This window comes from Sapajus apella, unplaced genomic scaffold (genome assembly GCF_009761245.1).
Source record: "Sapajus apella isolate SASKATOON/1434 unplaced genomic scaffold, GSC_monkey_1.0 scaffold121, whole genome shotgun sequence".
Classification (NCBI taxonomy): Eukaryota; Metazoa; Chordata; class Mammalia; order Primates; family Cebidae; genus Sapajus; species Sapajus apella.
In genome coordinates, this window is record NW_022437061.1 from 1,338,101 (window position 1) to 1,357,064 (window position 18,964).

An 18,964-nucleotide genomic window follows, 5' to 3' on the forward strand; every position below is an offset into this window, starting at 1 on the left:
TACCTAGTGTCAATCTGATCTCTCCTTTATGAGGTGCCTCTTTGGATATATAGGGGTCAGGGAGCTGATTGAGGAGACGGTCTCTTCTTTATAGGAGCTGAAATGGTGAGGTGTGAGCTCTGTTGTTCATTCGGAGCTGCTGGGCAGGTACGTTTAGGTCTGCTGCAGCAGAACTCATAAACTGCTTTTTGTTCCCAGGTGCTCTGTCCCAGGGATTTAGGTCTTTATGAGTTTTGGTTATGCTGCTGCCTTCTCTCTTTTTTATTTTTTTCCTTCAGAGCTGCCCTGCCCAGCAAGGAGGGAGCCTAGTCACTGTCTGCCTGTAGAGACTTTGCTGAGCTGCTGTGGGCTCCGCCCAGCTGCCGAGTGAAATTCCCTGCAGTTCTGTTTATATGGGTGTAGTTAGAACTGCTTTGGTGATGATGGCCTGCCTCTATTGAGGCAGTCTCTCTGCAGTGGCGGGTTGCCTTGGCAACGGCGGGCTGCCTCAGCAATGGTGGGTTGCCTTGGCAATGGCGGGCTGCCTCAGCATTGGCTGACTGCCTCCGTAGTGGTTTGCTGCCTTGGTAATGGTGGAAGCCCCTCCCCCACAGAGCTGGACCGTCCCGGGTTCAGCTGCACTTGCTGTGAAACTCTCAATCCAGAGTTTCTGGTTGCTGTTCTTTTGTGGGGGTGGGACCAGCCGAGCCTGATCGCCTGGCTCCCTGCCTCAGAGCCTTTTTAAGCTGGTGTTCCAGTCGCCTGTTGAAGAGGCGCTGGGGTCTGTTTGTTTTCCCCTGCGGCCACTCGCTGCACTGGCTTAAACAGCGGCACTGAGGTTTCTGGCGCTTTTTTTTTTTTTTTTTTTTGCCCTGGAATCTACTGTCCTGGTTCCCTGCTTAGTCCCCTTTTTAAACAGACGAATGGCCAACTTCCCGTGGCTCCAATCGCCAGCCAAAAGGGCACCCGGACCGGTGTATTTTGTACGGAGAACCGCTGCTCCGGGGCGCCAACAACGCAGCTGCATGGACCTGTGGAGCACCTCTGCCGGGGAATTTCCTAGTTTGTGGGCAATAAAAATGCGGCGTCCACTCACCCTCTGCGCTTTCACTGGGAGCTGCAATCCTGAGCTGTTCCTAAATGGCCATCTTGCATCCTCCCTCCTCTGTATCTTTTAAGTGGAGCATTTAGGCAATTTACATTCAATGTTAGTATTGAGATATGAGGTATTATTCTATTCGTTGTGCTATTTGTTGCCTGAATACCTTGTTTTCTTTTCATTATGTTATTGTTATATAGGTCCTGTGAGATTTCTGTTTTAAGAATATTCCATTTTGGTGTATTTTGAGGATTTATTTCAAGATTTAGATATCCTTGTAGCAGTTCTTGTAGTACTGGCTTGTAGTGCTGAAGTCTCTCAGCATTTGTTTGTCTGGGAAAGACTGTATTTTTCCTTCATTTATGAAGCTTAGTTGGGTTGGATACAAAATTTTTGGCTGATAATTGTTTTTTTAAGGGGGCCAAAAATAGGACCCTAATTCCTTCTAGCTTGTGGGGTTTCTGCTGAGAAATCTGTTGTCAATCTGACAGCTTTCCTTTATAGGTTACCTGATGCTTTTGCCTCACAACTCTTAAGATTATTTCCTTTGTCTCAGCTTTAGATAACCTATTGACTATGTGCCTAGGCAATGATCTTTTTGTGATGAGTTTCCTAGGTCTTCTTTGAGCTTCCTGTATTTGGATCTCTGGCAAGGCTGGGGAACTTTTCCTCAATTATTCCCTCAAATATGTTTTCCAAACTTTTAGATTTCTCTTCTTCCTTGAGAACACCAATTATTCTTAGGTTTGAACTTTTAAAATCATCCCAAACTTCTTGGCTTTGCTCATTTTTAAAAAAGTTTTTTTCTTCTTTGTCTTTGATGGATTGGGTTAATTCCAAAGCCTTGTGTTTGAGCTCTGAAGTTCTTTCTTCTGCTTGTTCAATTCTATTGCTGAGACTTTCCAGTGCATTTTGCATTTTTGTGTGTCCTTAATTTCCAGAAGTTGTGGTTGTTTTTCATTTATGCTATCTATTTTACTGAAGAATTTTCCTTTCGTATCCTGTATTATGCTTTTTATTTCTTTAAGTTGGACTTTACCTTTCTCTGGTACCTCCTTGATTAGCTTGATAATCAACCTTCTGAATTCTTTTTATAGCAATTCAGAGATTTTGTCTTGGTTTGGATCCATTGCTGATGAGCTGGTATAATCTTTTGGTGGTGTTACATAATCTTGTTTTGTCATATTACCAGAATTGTTTTTCTGATTTCTTGTCATTTGGGTAGACTATGTCAGAGGGAAGATCTGGGATTCAAGGGCTGCTGTTCAGAATCTTTTGTTCCACATGGTGCTCCCTTGATGTGGTGGTCTCTCCCTTCCTGTCGGAATGGAGCTTTTTGAGAGCTAAACTGTAGTGATTGCTTTTGCTCTTCTCAGTCTAGCCACCCAGCGGAGCTACCGAACTCTGGGCTGGTACTGGGGAGTGTCTGCAAAGAGTCCTGCAGTGTGATTCATCTTCAGATCTCACAGCCATGGATGCCACACCTGCTCTGGCAAAGATAGCAGGAGAGTGAAGTGGGCTCTCTGAGGGTCCTTGTTTGTGTTTTTGTTTAGTGTGCTGGTTTTGTGTTGGTTGGCCTCCAGCCAGGAGGTGGTGTTTTCAAGAGTACATCAGCTGCAGTCGTATAGGAAGGATACAAACTTGCCCTAAGGACACCTGGTTAAATATTCAGGTTTCTTACGTGGTAGGCAGGACCATAGAGCTCCCAAGAGATTATGACATTTGTTTTTGGATACCAGGGTGAGCAGGAAAATACCATCAGGTGGGAGCAGGGATAGGTGTGTCTGAGTTCAGTCTGTAATTGGGCTAGGCTTGCTGAGGCTGCTGTGGGGGTTGGGGGTGTGGTTCCCAGTCCAATGGAGTTATATTCCCAGAGGGATTGTGGTTGCCTCTGCTGAGTCATACAGGGTCCCAGGGAAGTGAGGGAAAGCCAGGAGTCACAGGCCTCATCTCACTCCATGCAGCCTGCAATCTTAAAGGCTAGTCTTTCTCCCACCATGCTCTCCCAACAGCACCAAGTAATATTTCCAGGCAGCCCGTGATAAGGGCTGAGAACTTGCCCAAGAATATGAGCCTCCCTGTTTAGAGAGCAAGTGGACTTGTAGGAGATTAGTTAGGGTGGTGAGAAAAATTATAGGAAAGATGCAAACCTTCTTGGAAGGCTGGGAGGTTTTGCAAAGGCTTTGGGAAAGGGTTATGGTTGTAGGCAGCCTAATCCTCTTACCTTGAGCTAATGGCAGAAGGCAGAGAACAAGGGAGTGCAAATGAATTTATCTAGATAAGTTTGTTTACCTATTTATCCAGTGTCCAACCTTTTCTAATCTGCAGGCAGGACCATCCTCTACTGGGGGAGGGGGTGACAATGTTAATTACCCCAAAATGGTGTTCACTCTAGGCCTTTGTCATTAAATCTGTACTAAATAAATGTGAGCAGCTCCAGCTTGTCGGGGCGCACTTTCTTGTTGGCTGTGCTAAGCCATGTGCTTCCCCAGCCTCACTCACAAGCAAAATACCTGTGTCTACAAATTCTGTTCATCAGTTGCTCAGCCAGAGTCTGTGGGACAGACTTGGCAGCCAGTACCCCCAGTGAGGAACACTGCAATGAGTTTCGATGGAACCCTTGAAAATGAACGTGAAGCGACTGCTTGGTCAGTACGTCCATAGGTCATTGTAGTCCACTTGGAATTTCCAAGTTTGAGGAAATTGTTCAGGCTAGGGTTTCATCATGTGACAACAGTTAGCAGCACAACAGAAACAGTACATAAAAGTATTGAAATAGCTGCTTAAAGCTAGTACAGCTTTGGTCTCAGAGGCTCAATTAAGGGACTTAATGCAAACGATTGTTTTCCATAATCCGTGATTCCTGGAAGAAGGTATGCTGGACATAGAGCTCTGGGAACAAGTGGGGAAAAATCTTAAATAAGATCATGAACACAGGCAAAAGGTCCCAGTAACATCTTTAACATTATGGGCCTTAGGGTTGCTTTGGCCCCGCTCTACACATAAGAACCTAAAAAGGGAAGGGAAGAGGGAGTGTCACCTACCTTACTGCCTCCTCCTTCTCCCTCAGCCCTGGCATTACCAGGTAAAAATACCAAAGAGGAAACAGAAGTTTTGCCTGAGTCCCCTTCCCCAATAAATTAGTAAAAAGACGAGGGATATGCTACAGCTCTGGGACCCTATCTTAGGCAAGTGGAATTAGAAGGGGAGCTATTGGCCTGCCCAGTAATGCAAGATTGACAAGGCAATCAGGTATATGAACCTATTTCTTTTGATGCTTATAAAGAGATAAGAAAAGCATTAGAGAAAATGGAGCCGCTAACTCATTTACAAAAAGGATTAATTGAAGCCATAGTAGACAACTTCCATATGAGTCCAGGGGACTAGCTAAAACAACTTGAGAACCCAATCAATACCTCCTCTGGAAGGCAGAATATGAGTAGTGTGAACTACAAGCCAACCAGAATCAATTGGCCAGGCAAGACATAACAGCTGCTATCCACCTGGGGAGGGGCCCCTTGCCAATATACAACAACAATTACATTTTGTTCCCCACACTCACGCACAAGCATCTCAATGTGCTCTGGGGGCTTTGGATTGAATTCCCGCAAGTGGAGTTCAACAGGGATCTTTTGTAAATGTCTGACAAGGGCCTCAGTAGCCATTTGTTGAAATTATCAATCAGTTAACCCAGGCAATTAAGAGACAAATTAGTCATGCCTAGGCCACTGATATCTTATTGTTGCAGTTGGCTTATGAAAATCTTAATGTCAACTGCCAGCAAATAATGCTGGCAATCAGAGGAAAGACAGTTACAATCGGGGAACTTATACGAGCATGTCAACTGGTGGGGACTGAAACACAAAAGCCAAAATATTGACTATAGCATTAAAGCTTCCTAAAGTGAAAAGAGAGAAAAACCCAAATTGTTTATTTATTGCAGAACCTTAAGATAGCCCTCATTAAGTCCACTCTCGAGCCCACCCTGTGTGCCCTTGTTCTTCAATTTCAGCAATTGCTAGATCTATAAACACATCCTATTTTTATCACACATATTTGGGCTCACAGCTCACTGCCTGGCCCAGTGGCTTACAGCAATGATCAAGCAAACCTGTGGGTTATGATGTCACTGCTTGACCAGGCCACCCAAATCACATCATTTTTTCCACCAAAATTGGAGAAACTTAACTAAACAATTTCAGCTTACCCAAAGACTAGCTAAATAAATTATCCTTCAATGCCCAGATTGCCAGCTCACATCCCCTCCTTCTACAGGTGTTAACACTGGAGGACTAGAACCTAATCAGTTATGGCAAACAGATGTTACACACATCCCTGAATTTGGAAAACTAAGATATGTACACGTATACATTGATACCAATTCTTACCTAATTAACACACATGCTCTTCTGGGAGAGTCCACCCAATGTGTTATTGAACATCTTCTTTTAACTTTTGGGTTCATGGGGTAGCCCACAAAAATTAAAACTGAAAATGGTCCAGCTTATGCCAGCTTGCAATTTCAACAATTTTGTCACACAAGGTACATCTGAAAGTCCACAGGCATCCTGTATAGCCCCCAAGGACAGGCCACAGTAGAATGTGCCCACTTCACCCTTAAAAATAAGTTCGGAAAACAAAAGGGGAATTGAGTGAGGACTCTGAAACACTACAAGCACAAGCCTTATTTACCCTTAATTTCTTAAATTTAAATGACAAATTTCAATCAGGTATAGAAAAGCACTTTGCTAAAACCTCTCAAGATATAAAACCCACAGTTTTATGGAAGGATGTGAATAGTAATGTATGGTGTGGCCTAAACATTTGCTGACATGGGGAAGAGGATATACTTGTGTTCAAACCCTCTCAGGCCCTCTTTGGATTTCAGCATGACCCATCAAACCTTACCCAATCCAGTAGCAGAAATGAAGGAAATGACCCTGCAGGACCTGCAGACCGGGACGATGTGGCCTCCTCAAATGACACAACCCCCAAACATTACCGAGGGGATGCTAAAGAAGACAACTCAGAAGGCTGAGCAAATCCTGCTCTGGACACAGACACCATTCACTTCAGATAATTTGTTCCTTTTTCATTCTCTCACTTTGCTTGCTACCTGTACCTGATACACTCTATTGAGCCCATCTTCTAAATCTGCCTTTTTTCCACCTGTTACTTAGGCAGACACTCTCTTCCCAGCCTTTAATGATGTGACTGCTAGGAGGAATTGACATACCTCTGGTGGGGTATCTCAGTAATGGCACACATTGGACTAAGGCTCCAGGTAACACTACATATCACTCTACTATCCTCCCACAGTGTGTAAGTTATGAAAGTTCTAATCCTTACTGTATACCCACACAAACACAATTATGGCTACATCAAAGCAAAGGAAATGCCTTAACATATTTGGTAGCAGGTAGTCTCAAACCGGGCGATGCAACCGGTGCCACTTTCCCCAACATTCCTCCCTGTGCTAAAGAATGAAGCTGGGAAAGTAATGGATTCCACTTTGGCTTGGAGGTCTGTCATGGGGGACAAGTCCGTAGCTTCCAGTTAGGTACTTATAACACCTTAGACTGGAGCCCCCACAGCCATTTTCAGGGCAACCATGCTGATGTCCGCATCCATCGTGACATCAATCACAGTATTGTAGCCATGACCCATTCCTCTATGATTTGGGTCCATGGGGCGATGGAGTATCCCAGAAACCAAGTAGAGTCCATGCCACCCAAGGCACTTTATGGCACCTGTGACACCTTGGCACCTGACATGGGACATATCATAATTCCAGTAACAATTATACTTTATTCATAATATAACTTTATTCATAATCACACAGATCAGTGATTAATTTGCACTACCCATCCATATGTTTTCCTTATGGGAACCAATATTTCCATTACATCCCAAAACTCCATGTTTGTGACCCGAGTGCAGGGACAGGCTTGGTTCACCACATGTGAACTAGTAATCACTAATTACAATATATCTGATTTAAATATTACTAGTGTCATGGTACTAAGGAGACACTCTGAGGCATTCCTACCAGTCAATTTGACACATGATTGGCAAGTTCCCGCTGCTCTTGCCATCTTAGAATGTGTCTCAGGTCAGATACAAAAGATTCATAGGTACATTTAAACAGCTTTTATAGTCTCAGCCATAGTCAATGCTAGTGTTGCTGTGGCCTGTATTACTGAATCAGTACAAATAGCTATGTTTGTAGATAACTTGGCCAGAAATGTGTCTAATGAACTTCTCCTATAGCAGGGTATAAATCAAAAGATTCTTGCATGTCTGCAAGTCCTCAAGGCTGCCTTGGAATATGTAGGGGAGCTACAAGATGCACTGTCATTCCGACAGCAATTAAACTGCAAGTGAGAGCATAAACATATCTGTGTCACCTCTCTACCTTGGACTCAATCAGTACATAGTTGGGATGAGGTAAAACAACACCTCTGGGGAGCATTACATAATTTAATAGCAGACATGAAGCAACTTAAAACTAAAATTCTAGAATTCCTAAACACCATAGCTCTAAACACCCTAAACACCAAACCCCTAAATACCAAACATCATACATGCCCAACAAACAGCCATATGGAAAGATGTGCAAGAACCTCTCTCCTGGATAGGCCCCCACTCTTTGGGGTTCCTCCTTTATTGGAAAAGAATGTTGCTGATTATACTCATGGTTGTCTCATGTTATTTACTACTTGTAGGATGCAAAGCCGGAACACAACTTATAATTGCTGTGCCTGACAAACCTGTTGCTGCACACGTCTGTACTCTTCAATCAACAAAACCTGTTGCAAAAAACAGAAAAGAGGGAGATGTAGGAGATCAGTCAGGGTGATGGAAAAAATTATAGAAAAGAACATAAACCTTCTTGGAAGGCCAGGAGGTTTTGCAAAAGCTTCAGGAAAGGGTTATGGTTGAAGGCAGCCTAATCTTACCTTGAGCTAATGGCAGCAGGCAGATAACAAAGGAATGCAAAGAAATTTATCTAGATAAGTTTGTTTACCTATTTTTCTGGAAAGGAACCTTTGATCATTCACACAGGACTGCCCCCTGCTTGGGAGGTTGACAGTGTTAATTATGCACAAATGGTGTTTGCTGTAGTCCTTTGTCATTAAATCTGTACTAAATAAATGTGAGCCTCTCCAGCTCATCTGGTCGCACTTTCTCCTCGGCTGTGCTAAGCTGTGTGGTCCTCTACTCCTGCTCACAGGCAAAATTATCTGTGTCTGTGAACAGACTCAGCACAGACTCACAGTTTTCCAGTGTCTTAGGGAGGCTTCCAGGTAATCCAGTTCCTTTAAATGGATTTTAAATTCTCTCAGCTTTCCTGGTATGCTTCTGCAATAGTTCTTGGAGCAAAAGTTTACAATGTGACTAAACTCCACATGCTATTCTGTCTGTCTGAGTGGGAGCTGCAAGCTAGTCCTGCCTCCTTTCTACCATCTTAATCTGTTATATTCATTTTTGATTAGTTTATCATTTAATCTTTCTACTTAATAATTATTTATGCATCACAGTGTTATAATATTCTTTTTTTTTTCTGGGTAGTTACTATTAGCACTGAGGTTTGTACCTTTAGATGATTTATTATTGCTCATTAATGTCCTTTTCTTTCTGATTGAAATATTCCCTTTAGCATTTATGTAGTACAGGTCTGGTGTTGATGAAGGCTTTCAGCTTTTGTTTGTACGGAAAAGTCTTCTCCTTTATGTTTGAAGGATATTTTTACTGAATGTACTATTCTAGGGTAAAAGTTTTTTTTTTTTTTCCTTCAGCATTTTAAATCTGTGGTACCACTTTCTCCTGGCCTATAAGATTTCCACTGAAAAGTCTGCTGTTAGATGTATTAGAGTTCCATTGTATGGCATTTTTTTTTCTTTTGCTGTTTTAAGGATTCTTTTTTTATCCTTGGCCTTTGGGGATTTGATTATTAAATGACTTGACATAAACTTCTTTGGGTTAAAGCTGCTTGGTGTTCTATAACTTTCTTACGCATGGATATTGATGTCTTTCTCTAGGTTTGGCAAGTTCTCTTTTATTACTCCCTTGAATAAATGTTCTACGTTTGTCTCTTTCTCTACCTTCTCTTTAAGGCCAATAATTCTTAAACTTGCCCTTCTGAGGCTATTTTTTTAAGTGATTGTAGATATGCTTCTTTCCTCCTAATTCTTTTTCCTTTTGTCTCCTCTGACTATATATTTTCAAATAGCCTCTCTTCAAGCTCACTAAGTCTTTCTTCTGCTTGATCAATTCTGCTATTAAAAGGCTCTGATGTCATTTGCATTTTTCAACTCCAGAATTTCTGCTTGATTCTATGTTTGTTTGTTTTAGACAGGACCTATCTCTGTCACCGAGGATGGAGTGCAGTGGTGTGATCTCAGCTTACTGCAATCTCCACTCCCAAGCTCAAGTCATCCTCCTGCCTCAGGCTCCTGAGCAGCTGGGACTACAGGTTCATGCCACCATGCTTAGATAATTTTCTTTTTGTATATATATATATATATATATTGGTAGAGATGGGATTTTGCCACGTTTCTCAGGCTGATTTTGAACTCTTGGCCTCAAGCAATATTCCCGTCTCAGCCTCCCAAAGTGTTTGGACTACAGGAATGAGTCACTGTGCTGGGTCTTGCTTGATTGTTTTTAATCTTTTATCTTTATTTTTTTTGAGACAGGGTCTCATTCTGTTGCTCAGGCTGTAGTGCAGTGGTTTGATTTGCAACCTCTGCCTTCTGGGTTCAAGCAATTCTCTGACCTCAGCCTCCTGAATAGCTGGGATTACAGGTGTGCACCACCATACCTGGATAATTTATGTATTTTTTGGTAGAGATGTGTTTCCCCATTTTGACCAGGCTGGTCTTGAACTACTGACCTCAGGCGGTCTGCCTGCCTCGATCACTCAAAGTCCTGGGATTATAGGCATGAGCCACCATGCCTGGCCTCTTATTTTTCGTGCTGTCTTAGGGTGCTGAAGCTAGATTATTTTTAATTATTCCAATATCTTAAATTTATCTAATAGAATTTGGAATTCTTCCTCTGTTTTATCTTGAATTTCTTTGAATTTCCTCAAAACAACTATTTTAAATTCTTTGTTTGAATGATCACATATGTTTCTTTCTCCAGGACTGTTTCCTGGTGCCTTCTTTAGTTTATTTGATGAGTTCATGTTTTCTGGGATGGTGTTGACGCTTGTAGATGTTCATCTGTGTCTGACCATTGAGGAGTTAGATGTTTATTGTAATCTTTGCAGTCTAGGCTTCTTTGTACCCATCCGTCTTGGAAACACTTTCCAGGTATTTGGAAGGACTTAGGTACTGTGATCTAAGCCCTGTTTTCACTGGGGGCACTCCAAGCCCAGTGATGCTGTGGTTCTTACTGACTTTTAGAGGTACCGCCTTGGTGGTTTTGGATAAGATCTGGAAGAATTCTCTGAATTATCAAACAGAGACTCTTGTCCTTTTCCCTTACTTTCTCCCAAGCAAATGGAGTCTCTCTCTCTGTGCTGAGACACCTGGAGCTTGAGGTGGAGTGACACAAACACACCTTTGGCCACCATAACTGGAACTGCACTGGGTTAGACCATAAGGGAGCACAGCACTAGGTTTTGCCTTAGGCTCACTGTAACTACCACTTTGCTACCACTTTTGCTCACTGAAGTCCCTGGGGCTGTACAATCAACAGGTGGTGAAGCCAGACAACCTTGTTTTTTTCTCTTCAGGGTGGTGAGCTCCCCCGACCCCAGATGGGTCTAGAAATGCCATTTAGGAGCCAAGGAGTAGAGTAAAAAAACCTTTAAAATCTACTTGATTTTCTACTGTACTTCTGCCGAGCTGGCTTTCAAATCATGTAACACAGTCCTTCTCACTATTTCCTCCCCTTTTCACTATTTCCTCCCCTTTTCACAGTCAGGGGAGCCTCACCCTATGGGCACCACCACCACAGGCTCATGGAGAGTACCGTTAGGCTTCCACCAATGTTCACTTAAAGCCCAAGGGTTCTTCAGTCAGCTTGTGGTGAATGTTGCCAAGCCTGGGACTCACTCTTCCAGCCTCCCCTCTGGCCCAGGGCAGGTCGAGAAATGCTGTTTAAGATCAAAGGCTTGCAATCAGGAACCTCAAGAGCCTGCCAGGTTTGCTACCCACTGTGGCCAACCTGATACCTAAGGTACAAGATGAAGTCCTTTATATTTTTCCCTCTGCTTTTCTCAAGCAGATAACGGCATCTTTCCATAGCCACCACAGCTGGGGGTGTGCTGTGCCTCACCTGAAACCAGCAAGTTTCAGTCTCACCCAAGGCTAATGGCATACTACCTAAGTACTATTGATGGTTATTCAGGGCCCAAGGGCTCTTTAGTCAGCAGGTGATGAGTCCTGCCATGACTGGGTCCTTTTCTTCAGGGCAGCATATTAGCTATGGCCCAGAGTGTGTCTAGAAATATCCAGGAGCTAAGGCATGGAATGGGGCTTAATGACTCTGATCAGTGCTCTATCCTATTGTACCTGAACTGGTATCCAATATGTAAGGCAAAGTTCACTTTACCCTTCCCTCTCCTCAAGTGGAAGGAAGGGGTCTCTTTTGGAGCTGTGAGCTGTGAAGCCTGGGTTTGGGGGAGAGAAAACACTCTGTTAGCTGCCCTGGCTGGTGTCTCAGTAGTTTGTGGGCCTTAGTAGGTTTTTTTTGTTAGTGCTTCAAGTTTCTTACAAAATCTGTTATCTTTCGTGACAGTGCCATTATTCTGTATCTGGCTCTAGTATCCTGAGAGCTGGCTTTGTGTCCAGCTCAACACTAGGACTCACCTAGGAATTGTAGTCTTTGTGGCGTAGACTTTATGTAGGGCCCCAGAGCACTTCAGCCCCCAGTGGCAAGGCTTCCTGAAACTCAAGTTCCAACTGCTAAGACAGGCAATTTCCCTGTATTTAGCTGGTCCAAATGCTCCCTCCATGGGCAAGCATTAGCTAAGTATAGCCTGGTTCTGTTTTCCACTCTGACAGAGCATCGTCGAGTTCAGTGCAAAGTCTCATAATCATTACACCGTTTCTTCCCAGCATACAGTGCCATGCAGCCACTTCTGGTGGGTAGGAAAGGAATGGCTATGGCAATTCAACACTGTTTCCTGGCCTTTCAGTACCTATTTCAGTATATGGAGTTGAATAGAGGTACTGTGATTGCTCACCTGATTTTTGGTTCTTATAAAGGTATGTTTTTGTATAGATGGTTGTTAAATTTGGTGTTGCTGTAGAGGGTAGGGAGAGCAGGTGATCTTCCCCAACCCTGAGAATAACCTACTTTATCTTTCTGGGTGGATAGTTCTCCTTAAAAATACCTTGTCCTGAACATTTTATGTTTATTTTAGTAATTGTCAACTGTATGACAATGAACAATTGTATAAAAAAGTGAACAATAGAGAATGATAAATCTATTTGGTCATTGTATAATGTGTGGGAATTTAGACTTACAAACCTGAAAGGCTTTCTGCTCGAAAGAGCTATGCCTGGGATTACTGGATCCAGAGTTTAACAATATGCACTCTGTTGATAGATACATTTTGATTGAACCTTCAGAGGCAAAATTTGGGGTGCCTTAGTGAGAGTGAAGAGGAGGTTTCATGCAAAGCACACGCATACTTTTCTAAGTGTTGCCCAGCTGCTAATGAATAAGGTTCACTCCTGGTGTCTGACCTATTTTCTCCTTCCATGACTTGCAGATGATTTTTTCCTTTATGGGTTTATTAAAAGCAAAAGTAATAATCCCAGGATAGGCAAAGTTATGGCATGGTAACAAATTATCCTAATTTGCTTAACCTAACAAAATTTTTATTTTTCACTCATGCCAACTGTCTAATGTAGATTGGTGGAAGGTCTACAGTCATAGTCACTAAGGGACTCAGGCCAATGAAGACCTCATCTCAACACCTGCCCTATGGTTTCTGTGGCAGAGGGAGAGGATGAAAGTAAATCATGCATTGTCTCTTAAGCTTCTATTCAGCAGTAAACCTATCGTTTCTATTCGCATACCATTAATGACAGAAGTCATATTGTCATACTTTACTTCAGAGGAGATGTGAACATGCAGTCCTACCATTTGCCTTGAAAAAGAGGAGCTGGAAATTTTGGGTAAATAACTCTTATGGCCACTATCTCACTTATTCACCAAGAAGAAAAGATTTCTTATTTTTAAACAAAAAGAAACGTTACAAGATTTCTGTACACATTAGTTGTTACATGATGTCTCTACTGATTTTTTGGTTAGTGTTTCAGGTTTCTTACAAAATCTGTCATCTTTCATGACAGTATCATTATTCTGTGTCTGGCTCTAGTCTCCAGAGAGCAGCAGAAAATATTCTTCTGATAAGGTTACATATACAGATAAAGTCCCTGACTCCAGAAACTCTAGCCACATTCTTTAGTGTAATTTAGTTTTCCAGTTTCTGTGTGACTGGGGAAAGACACATTCAAATATGTTCAACATATGCTTGGCCTTGTGTCATAAGATATAATTTCTATTTCAATGTTACAGTGGCAAATTTGTCATTTGACTGGACTTCAATGGCTGCTGCAATGTTATCCTTATTGGCATCCCAAGAGGCATGGAAGATAATTAAGTTGCAGGAGTCAAGATTTATATGTTATCTAAGAAACTAGGGTGAAAGGAAGTTATAAAAACATGAACCATTTCTCTGTTCTTTGTCTATTATTCTAAATCTCCTGGCTAAAAATCTACATGTGATTTTTTTTTCGTGCCAAACAATAGGCAGTCACAAAGCTGCCCTCCTCATGCCACTCTTGGTGCAGCAAATGCAATCTCTGAAGGGGGTTGCAGTTGAGGACTCAGGCTTTTTGGTTGACTTTGCTCCTATGCATATCATCATTCCTAGATCAGATGCCACCATTTGGAGGCTTCTTTATAGGAGGACTTCCTCAGGTGCCTCTGCTGAGACCTCCTTATTAAAGAGCTGAAGAATGAAACTTGAAGAGACTTTTCTCCACCCTAACTCAATATTCAGGACTTTTCCACTCCCAACCCTTTCCCCTTTCCCTTTCCTTTGCCCCAGGATCCATAAAACCCCAAGATCCTTTTATTGGAATCTCCTTCAAGAGTGAGCCAGATACCATGTCTATGCTAGTCCTGCTAATCCTTGACTGGTGCTGGTCCATGGGAAAAAATTGATCAGGAGGAGTCAGCATTTTCTTCAGGTTAGTCTCTTGCTTATGCTATCCCTATAAATGATAAAAGGGTTCACTGTTACTATCATTTTTGCTTCTTGCCTAATTGGCTGCTCTGACACCTGGCAGCTTAGCTCTGTCTAGGTCAGCTGAGCTCCTTACAATTCTACAAGGAGTAACTCAGGAATCCAAGATGTTTCCATCTTGAAGCTACACTATCTGGAGCATGTGTTTCCAGTGTCACTGAAACAGAAAGACTGAGAGTAGGGAACTGTGCAAATAAATTAATAGTCAAGCCTAGAAGTGGTGTGTAGCACATTCATTCATATTTCATTGGTCAGAACTCAGTCACATGTTTCCAATCCAATAGCAAGGCAGGTTGGAAAAGTAGTCTTCTTGTGTATACAGGAAGAGAAAACACATTTTTTTTGTGAATATTGAGCCAATTTCTGTCTGTAATGTCATCATTTGTTGGATATATATATGTGTTGTGGAGGGTAAGTTTTTCATAAGTTTTGCAGACTTGTAGGAGATATGATTACAGGGTCTGATGCCCAGGTGTTATATGGAGCACGAGGAATGAATGAGGTAAAGTAAAGACTGAAGATTTAGTGGCATTGAATGACACATCTTAGGGGATAATGGTATTAACTTTCCTAGTCTAGAAAGAACTTCTGGATATTTTTGAAAACTCCTCCACCCACCAATACTTCTAAATTTAATTCCTCTGTATCAGCTGCACAACTCCAGGTTTATGATTCAGCTTAGACTATTAAACTTTCTATCTACCACCCCTTCTATAAAAACAAAAGGCTTAAATCAGTGATTTTCTTCCCCTACCAGCCTGGAAGGTACAATTGGTCATTTCATGGGCACTCAAGGAATGTCTGGCCTACCTCATAGTGATCTGTCTGTAGTGAACATATAATGCATGCAAGTATAGTCCTAACTCATCTTCATCATCATGAAATTCTAGATGTTTCAGCATAGTTTTAAGGAACAGTGTCAGCATATGTTCTTGATTCCCAAATTATACAGCTTTGTTTTTGTCAAATTACAGGTACAGTTATGAAATATCTAGAAGTCATCCATTCTTGTATAGACTCACTCTGCTGACATGTTTACTTGCTAGGAAACAGCTGTTTGGTCTTGTTGCTAAGAAGAAAAGAAGACAGAATGCCTCTAGATAAAGGAATACTATTCCTATGTCAACTTGCTATGCAAAGTGTGGACTGTGGACCAGAAGCATGTGCATCATCTGGCAGCTTGTTGGAAATGCAGAATCTGAAGCCTTTCTCTAGACTACTAAATAGACTTAACATTAACAGTGTACCTGGACAAGTTATATGGTCATTAAAATTTGAGAAATATGATCTAGCATAGATATTACTTCATAATAATGGTTCAGTGTTTCAGTTACTATTGCTACATAGCAAAACATTCCAAAATTTTGTGACTTAAAATGACAACTACCATTTTATTGTGAGGAATTCATGAAAGGCTCCTTTGGGTGTTTGGCTTATGATTTTTCATATGGCTGCAGTCAGACAATGTCTGGATCTGGGACTCTGGAAGATTGAAGCACCTGGGCACTAGTCTGACATCTTTTTTCCTTCTTGTATAATTCAAAGCCTCTCTATGTAATCTTTCTGTTAGACTAGTTTGGTCTTTCTCACAGCCTATTAGCCTGAGGTCATTCAGACTGTTTACACATGGCCAATGGCTTCAAAAAGGAGTACTCAAGTGGATGGAGCACAAGTTGCTTTTTTTTTTTGATGTAGCCTCAGAAGTCACTTCTGCCATGCTCTATTGGTTGAAACATAGTAAAACATCATCAATTTGAGGGAGACAGTATATGCATCTTTCCTCTTCATGGGAGAACTGTCAAAGTCTCATTGTAAGAAGAGCATAGGAGACATTGTTGTAGCCACCTTTGGAAAATACAACTGATGCACTTAATATTTATCACTATTGCCTTTACTCCTTTATTGTGTAGATGTAAATCAGTGATTAGTTCTAGGCTAAAAGTACGTTTTGGCATGCTCAATAGCCATCTTTACTTTACAGGAGGAGGTAAGGTGCCAGGTAGGTTTCCCAAAAGGCATGCTGAAAATTACTAGGAGTTTGATAAGGATTCTGATGAATTCCTCAAGGCTAAATGCAGTGCTAAATTTTTTCCTTATCATCTTCTTTGGTCTTCTCAGAAATCATCTCATCTTCCTCCAAAGCCCATTAGAATATTGCCTATATAAAAAATTGAGTTCTTCTTATCATAAATTAAATATTGTATCTAAAGAGTGTCTGGAATATGTAACATACTCGATGATTGTAGGTGTTTTCATTAAAGCTCTTTATATATATTTCTTACCTCCTTCTCCTTTCTTTTCCTGGCAAACTGCAATTCCTTTAGAAGTCAATTCTGAATTCCTAAGCAGAACAGTCATATATTTTTTTTCAGTTTCATACTAATTTAAACCCCCAAATCAGTGTTCATGCACAGGCTTATATACCATTACCTGGCATTTCTAAAGAATGAAGGCTTTTTTTCGTTTTTATGGAGGTGAACTATCTAGATAACTTATACTCACTATTTTAAGTTACAAGGTTTTCTTAGTCTAACTTTTTTCAGTGGAATTTTTTTGCTAAATGTGTACTATGTGCCTATAATGCTAAGCATAAGCAGATGCTCATAAGCAAAGGGTTCTTCTTTTCCCCCACTTTTTGTTGTTTATAGCTTTGCTGCTTCCAGGGTGTCTGTACCTACTGGCATTTGTTCCTTTCTCAGAGAAAATTATATAATTGATTGTGTAAAAATTTTATCTATGGACAGAGAATGTGACCTATAAGGGAAAGCCTCAGAGAGTATCTTGAGAAGAAGTGAATACACTTGCTGATATTTGATTTTGAATGATTATACAGCAAAATAATAATAATAAATAAAATATAATTAAATTGTTCTTAATAATATTTATTAAAAAAACCTATTATTATCATGCCAGTTTTGTGGTTTGAATATTACATTTGTATACATTTTCTAACTTGCTCTTGAAAATCTCACTGTAAGGTACAGTTACTCATAGTGAAAATAATTTATGGCCAATATAATGTTTTTAATAACAATATAGAGTTGTTCTGAAATTTTATTTATTTATTTATCTTTGAGACAGAGTCTGGCTCTATTGTCCAGGCTGGAGTACAGTGGCATGATCTCGGCTCACTGCAATCTCTGCCTCCTGGGTTCAAGTGATTCTCCTGCCTCAGCCTCCTGAGTAGTGTGGATTACAGGAATGTGCCATAATGCCCATATATATATATAAACATATATAAATTTTGAAGGCTGGTCAGCATTACATTTCATTGCTTCTCTAAGCAACTTAACTTCTTTTGTTTTTAAATTTACCTTGTATTTTAAGTTCAGGGGTACATGTGCATCCAGTTGCCTAACTAATGCACACACTCTGCCTTATCAGTCCCAACCTGATGCTGTAATGTAGCTTCAATGTATCACTCTCAGATTTAGGTCTTTATCCTATTCTTCTTTCCTGAGCCTTCAGTTTATACCCACAACTGCTTAGAGATATGTAGATGCCGCATAGAAGTCTTAAATATCTTTAAGCTCTATATTTCAACAGCAAACTCTTTTGATTTGCTTTTTAGCCACCCTCCTCAAACCTATTCTTTTCTCTTGAGTACCAATTTCAATAAACTGTGCACAACCAACCCAGTCTCCTACATTATTTTAGATTCATTTTCATCACTCCCTTTTATTTCCAAACTAATTGCTGTTTATTAAAATTTTCAATTCTATTTTTCAGCAGTGCTTAAGTCTATCCAGACATTGATTTGGTTCAAACCACACCATTTTCCAGGTAATTTTTCTCAGTAGCCTCTAAATACCTTTATGCCATTTCTCAAATGTCATGTTATATCTCTAAAACTCTTTATATATAAGGATGAATAATTCTAAATGCCCTTCTTCTTCTTCAGCTGTTTCAAATTAACTTTTATGTGCTCTTTAACATTCAAATTGTTCAAGAGCTTCATGGTTACCTCCATTCAGTCTGGATTGCCAATCCCTCTTTTTTCTTCTAAACCATTATATGTGTGCTTTTCTTACAACTTCTATTTATAATGTATTATAATTGGTATTGTTTAACTGTTTCACTCTCCAACTGTGTTTCTAAATGTAGAGACTAGCTTATTCACACACATACACAATTATTTATGTGTATATGTATATAAGTAAATATGGAAGTGTAGTAGCAATATATAGTAAATTAACAAATACTTATGTGGTTCAGAGATGAAATGCTTCCAGAAATGTGATCTTAAAAAACGACAGAGCTCTGGCTGGCATCTGGTGGGTGTCTCTCTGGGATGAAGCTTCCAGAGGAAGGAACAGACAGCAATCTTTGCAGTTCTGCAGCCTCCACTGGTAATATCCAAGCAAACAGGGTCTGGAGTGAACCTCCAGCAAACTCCAGCAGACCTGAAGCAGAGGGACCAGACTATTAGAAGGAAAACTAACAAACAGAAAGGAATAGTGTCAACATCAACAAAAAGGACATCCACACAGAAATCCCATCCAAAAATCACCAAAATCAAAGACCAAAGGTAGATAAAGCCACAAAGATGAGGAAAAACCAGTGTAAAAAGGCTGAAAATTCAAAAAATGAGAATGCCTTTTCTCCTCCAAAGA

At 40.9% G+C, this 18,964-nt stretch overlaps 1 protein-coding gene across 1 annotated transcript in view; it reads left to right on the forward strand.

The window, feature by feature from the left end:
* The window catches only part of AFM (afamin), a 48,686-nt gene extending 32,061 nt beyond the window's left edge, over positions 1-16,625 (forward strand). Inside the window, exon 15 of the mRNA XM_032260982.1 lies at positions 15,326-16,625. The gene's annotated coding sequence lies outside the window, so the exon portion shown is untranslated. The remainder of the gene's footprint in view (positions 1-15,325) is intronic.
* Positions 16,626-18,964: the final 2,339 nt, after the last annotated feature.